Here is a 5,774-nt window from a genome sequence, read left to right as displayed (position 1 = left end):
TATATATATCTTATTATATATGTTGTAATAATTAAAAATTCATTAATAGTAGAGACGATTATGTGTTACCATGAAATCTTATAGATTGAAATTCGCAAAACTTTAATTTTTATAACGAGCGCACGCAAGCGATGATAGAATTCCACTTATTCTATTTAGCAAATAATTATTATTGAAACGTGCAATGTACGGGAGAGGAAGGAGATCGTGACGAAACGTAATTGAGCTATGTTTTTTTTTTTCCTACTGAGGTTACACTAGAATTTACGCGTCACTTATGCTTGACGTATAATTTTCCCGGAGAGCTGACGCCGTCGAGTATATATTTGTTAGAATTCTCCGTGCGCGCGCTTCAAACTATACATCGGTCGCATTAGCATCAGTTTAATCCCTTGAGCGGGTGTGGCGCTGTACAAAGTGCAACCACTTGTCATTTGGGAACTCTTCGAATCACGAAGCAATTGTTGCGAGCGATCGTATCCTTTCTCCAACTTCGCTTTCAAGACGTGATTCAATACATACGTCCTGTGTGTTACACAGCTCCCTTTATTCTCATAAAGTTGATTAAAATTTTCACGATGGCTGATATCTTGAATATGAATTACATTTTATTATAGACAGCTGCTCTTTTAAAAGTCACGATTTTAGACACGCGCAATCGATGAATAAAATACAAACCAAATTCTTACGATTGGCAATCTCATGCGCCGCTTGATTTATGAACGCTTTAGCAATTTTCAATACAGAAACCAGCCGTCCCTTTTTCCTACTGTACTAGTATACGCTCTACATACGCTGCGGATAAACGCTCGGATTAACTCCTTCGTCCAAGCGAAACCCGTCTTGCTTAATCTCATTCTCTTCATATTTATTCTCGTCAAATGCATTTATTCGGAATGCAAAATATTTTTATTTCATAATTTTAACGTCATGAAACATTTATACATGTATAACCTCCATGTATCTAATTGTGCGCAGACTGAAAAAAAGTATTAAAAATATTTACAGTTGTATAATTTGAAAATGTATTTGTTTGTACAGAATCGAATATATTTATAAAAGCCACACGTGACACACAATTTGTAAATTAATAAATGAATTGTTATAAATCTACCGATACACTGTTGAAGATAAAATGTTAATTTTATTTTTAACAGTGCATCTATGATTAAAATATTGCTAACTACTAATCTAATATATGATCTATGGAGAAATATCACCTATGACGAAATCGATGAGTTAGGCGGCGGCTTGCACGCCGACAAGCGAATGGGTTACGCTTATGGTCCTCGGCATACCTTAATCCGCTCCAACAATCCTTGGCAGACCGTCATGACGTGTTGCAAGCGCTAATGTATTTATCAGAACAGGCTTTTTCTGTACGTTCTACTGTTTTTTTAGCACTTCCGATGATGAATTAAAAATTCATGCCAAATAGCGTTACTTTTAGTAAAAAAAAAAAAAAAAGAAGAAGAAGGATCGAAAAAGGATATTATTACATTTTCCTGACAAACTATATTTACCAAAAATAAATTTCAGCGAGTTTCGTTTTAGATTATCGTTAAATATCAATGAGATGACTATATCATGCATTAATCATCACATGATTCCATTAATATCTATCCTGCATAAAAGGCAGCGGGATATTAACGGGATCAAGCGGTGTCATATTAGCAAAGTCTGCGCGCGCAAAAATAGCGAAGGGTCACCGGCCCAACGAGTGAATCTCGTCGAGAAGAGGTGGCCGATCAATTGCTCGGGCAGATCATGTTTACCTGCGCACGACTGCGTTCCGTGACGAATGAATCGCGTATGCAATTTCGATGCAGCTTGTCCCAGTGGGCGGACATTCACCCCCGCGAGTCGAAGATCGCCGATCGGAGGCGAGGTTTCGCGAGACTTCAGAAGATTAGCCGGATACTTGGTCGTATTGCGAAATTTTTCGCTTAGATTTAGAGTTTTTTCTCAAGTGCCCTCTTCTCGACAGTAGCTCGGCATAGAAATTAACACGCCCAATGATATATGGCTGCACATTTGTTGCAAGAATCAAATACGTCTAACGAACTAGCATTGCCTTTCCCCCGCGTTAAACGTTACTTCTTCTAAGACTTCTTATACCGATCGATAGAGACTGTTACAGCAAAAAAAAAGTGCACTTGACTCACTTCTCGTTCTCGAGGCCTTCACACAATTATACTTAAATTTATTACAAATATTTTGTTGCGATAATATAATCCTTGTGCCTTATATTTAGATTTTATTGTATCTCGTACTGAATAAAGATATGCTGTGACCCGCCTTTGAATATTCCAACGCCGCGCTCTCGGCTGGCGCGATCGACCTCGACGACGGAGAACGGAGGACGTTGCACTTTGACCGTATCTAATATAAGACACTGCACGCGAATATAAATACGGCGACTAATAGGGTTGACGAAATCATTAGCGTATCGCTACATTTTCGTCAACGCTCTCATACTTATTCGAAAAATATCCTTTATAAACTTGATTTGATACTTTAAACAAACATTTTTTTTTTCTTTTCCATTAAAATAATACAGTTATACGTTATGTGTATGATGATTTAAAATTAAATTTTATATCTTTGCCTATTCGATAGAGTTTTAAATTAATTACAATATTAATAAATTTATGAGCTTTTACGCTCCAACATATTTTCTGTCACGTTTTCAAAAGAATGGCGCATTTTCGTGACGACACATTTTCGAGAAGTTTACATTATATATCTTTTGCTTTAATAATTCTAGAGTCTTAAATAGCTATTATTCTTGCGCAGGCGTGTGCGTGACGATTGCAACGCGCGAAGACCGTTATGTGCGCAGTGAAAGGACTTCATGCGTTTGAAATTAAGTGTAACGTTATAAGTATTACGAGGTAATAATGTCGCATTACTATTCACTTCTTAATGACAACACTGCGCTCTGATATTAATAGCCAGGATTAAATCCGACCGAAGCAGACCCGAAGATAAAATGAAAAACACATTTATGGAGTAACAAACAACAAGAAATAACAAGAATAAAATAACAATGCGCAATTCAAAAACTAGAATAGAAATTTGATCTGTGTACAACGGAGAATAATAATGGTACGTATCAAATGAAAGTGAGTTATGTGAAATTTTTATTAGAGACAATATCAAGATGAATTACAGTTGTTTTTCGACAACTGTAAAATTATTCGGACGACGATATTTTTCGAGTATTTTGTAATCTTGTAAACAATATCCTCGAAGGGGAGTTTAACTCGTATTCTGTTAATTCGCTGCATCAGTTTATAGTCGAGCAGTTCGATTGGACGCTTTCGCAAAATCTATCTTATCTTCGTCTGTATCGCAATTAACAGCATTACTACATCATCCGGGCCACCTAAGACAGCCGCTTTTTTATCAGCGGAACAGATTGGCAGGCATAATGATAGTGCTACTACCGTCGTGCAACCGAAACTAGCTGGTAGCGCTGGCACAGTGTTTCGACAGTCGCATAAATCCGTGGTTCGATCGATCGATAAACGGCGTGGCACGGCACGGATCGTTGCGAGGCGGTGAAAACGCACTTACGACAGCACGGCGGTGCGCCGTTGACAGCCAGGGTGAAGGAACTTTATCTGACTGGCGACTATCCGGTAGCGTAACGTCTGGTATAACGTAATGCCTGCTAACGCATTACGTAGAGAAGTTACGACGTCTGGCTTTCTGCACTTTCGGCCTAGTTCAGGCGAGACATATCCTATCTATCTATCTCTCTAAGAATTTCTTCGCCTCTTCTGTTTTCTCTTGGCGCGTTCGGTAAGGCCGGTTCTCTGAATTCTATCACCGTCTTTTCGCGTGCCGCAACAAAAGTCGTTTGACCATGTAACAAGCTTATGCCACGCTCGATCTATTTGAAGCTCAGGAATGCGCGCCATTTAAAAGTGAATGGAATTTCAATAGAAGTCCAATCAGGCACAATATAGAATTTAAACGCAATATCATATACTTATTTTTTAAATTGTTGGAACAATTATATGGGACAATTGTGGGATTACTCTCCCCCCCCTTCCCTTTCGAAATCGATTATTTTTTTTCATTTATTTAATAGCTACTACGAAAAGAAAATTTATTATTTAAGCACTAAAGACTCAGCGCGATCGTTTAGGATTTACACCATAAATTAAAGGGGCTTAAAACCCTTTTAATAGATACTTTGTTTTTTTAATATTAAAACAGGATCAAAAAAATAGGTTATATATGTATAAAATAATATGAAAAGATTGAGAACTTGACACTGCATGGCAGTTCGTGTACTTTTTACTTTTATTATATTAAAATGTAAACATTTCACAGCAATACGTTTGAGCTATTTTGAATACCAAATTATGCAGAGAACGTTAGTTACATCTTAAAAAAATCATCACATAAATGAATCGCAAAGTTAGACGTTGAATACATGTTTCGTAAAAAGGGGTTTCTGTTGTCGCACGCATAATGTAATGCTGAAAATGTCAAAAAAATGAATTATAATAATGACCGATGAAGATACCTCGTCGAATTTAACAACTGATGTGACATATTTGAAATTCAATGTCACGTCGTAATAAAAATGTTAATATATCGAACCATGTCTACTATAAAATACACATGTGCCCTCGCACTTATTATTAAAAAGATGAAAATTATAAATTTCTTATTAAACTTATACGATTAACGAACGAATGATTCCGATGGTTCGACATATGAATTAACATTTTTATTGCGGCATTGAATTTCAAATATGTTTCATATCAGTTGTTTCAAATTCGATGAGGTTTCTTCATTGGATTAATGTAATTCTTCATCGGATTAATGTAATTCACTTTTTTGAAATCACATTATCATGCGTGCGACAATAGGAGCCTTTTTGCGAAATCTCATTTATGAGATGATTTTTTTTTTTTATATAAGATGTAATTAACGTTCTTCACGTAATTTTGTTTTGAAAATTGAAAACGACCTAAACTTATCGTCGAAACGTTCATATTTTGATAAGTATAATAAAAATAAAAAATTTACGAGCAACCAGTGACAGGTCGTTACAGAAATTACTCCTTTTATATTGTTCTGTTTAATATTGTTTATATATTATATTTGTATTTCATTTTATAACGTTAGATTGATACTGTAAGATTTGATAGATATTTTTTAATCGACGAAAGCATTCTTCCTTAATTAAATTAGGGCAAATGGAGAATAAGAATCAAATAGATTCAATTTGCAAACTCGCCATTTCATGAATGTTACATTTTAGACACTGTGCGCGCAGATGTAATAGACTAACAGACCAATGGTGGAATGTGCATTGGTCAGCTTTTCCTAACGTCTGCGGATTCAGAGAGCTTCGCTTACTTGGTCAAACTATTGTTTGCGTTACGGCATCTAGGCGACTATGTATTTGCGTGTGCTCATACATTTGTATATATCGTATTTGTATATATCGTGTTGATTGAGAATGGCGTTGATTGTGAAATGGAAAATTGTAGGCCGAACAATGTTGATCGTGAAGAACGCGAAAAAGAAGGGGAAAGTGATAGAAATACTCGTTGAAGAACATAAGAATTATGAGATAGTTTACAAACAGCTACATATGTATTACGTATTTATGAATTCCTTTTAGACAATAAATATGTTTTATTTATGTAGAAAAAGAATGTTGTGTTCATGTATAAAAATTAATGTTTAAATTGGCTGAATTATTTCGAGTATGATTGAAGCCTTACCTTATTATTACCAAAAGATCG

At 35.7% G+C, this 5,774-nt stretch overlaps 1 protein-coding gene and 1 long non-coding RNA gene across 2 annotated transcripts in view; both read left to right on the top strand.

Annotated features, from left to right (window-relative positions):
* LOC108751970 overlaps positions 1 to 3,077 on the top strand; it is a 17,760-nt gene extending 14,683 nt beyond the window's left edge. Inside the window, exons 3-4 of the long non-coding RNA XR_001939523.1 lie at positions 2,797 to 2,894; positions 2,955 to 3,077. This is a non-coding gene — a long non-coding RNA (uncharacterized LOC108751970). The remainder of the gene's footprint in view (positions 1 to 2,796; positions 2,895 to 2,954) is intronic.
* Positions 1 to 5,774, top strand: part of LOC108751969 (nuclear hormone receptor E75) — a 95,513-nt gene that overhangs the window by 30,958 nt on the left and 58,781 nt on the right. The gene's annotated exons all lie outside the window — the stretch shown is intronic.

The sequence above is a fragment of the Trachymyrmex septentrionalis genome, unplaced genomic scaffold (assembly GCF_001594115.1).
Source record: "Trachymyrmex septentrionalis isolate Tsep2-gDNA-1 unplaced genomic scaffold, Tsep1.0 scaffold53, whole genome shotgun sequence".
NCBI lineage: Eukaryota > Metazoa > Arthropoda > Insecta > Hymenoptera > Formicidae > Trachymyrmex > Trachymyrmex septentrionalis.
This window is presented reverse-complemented; position numbering and strand designations above follow the sequence as displayed.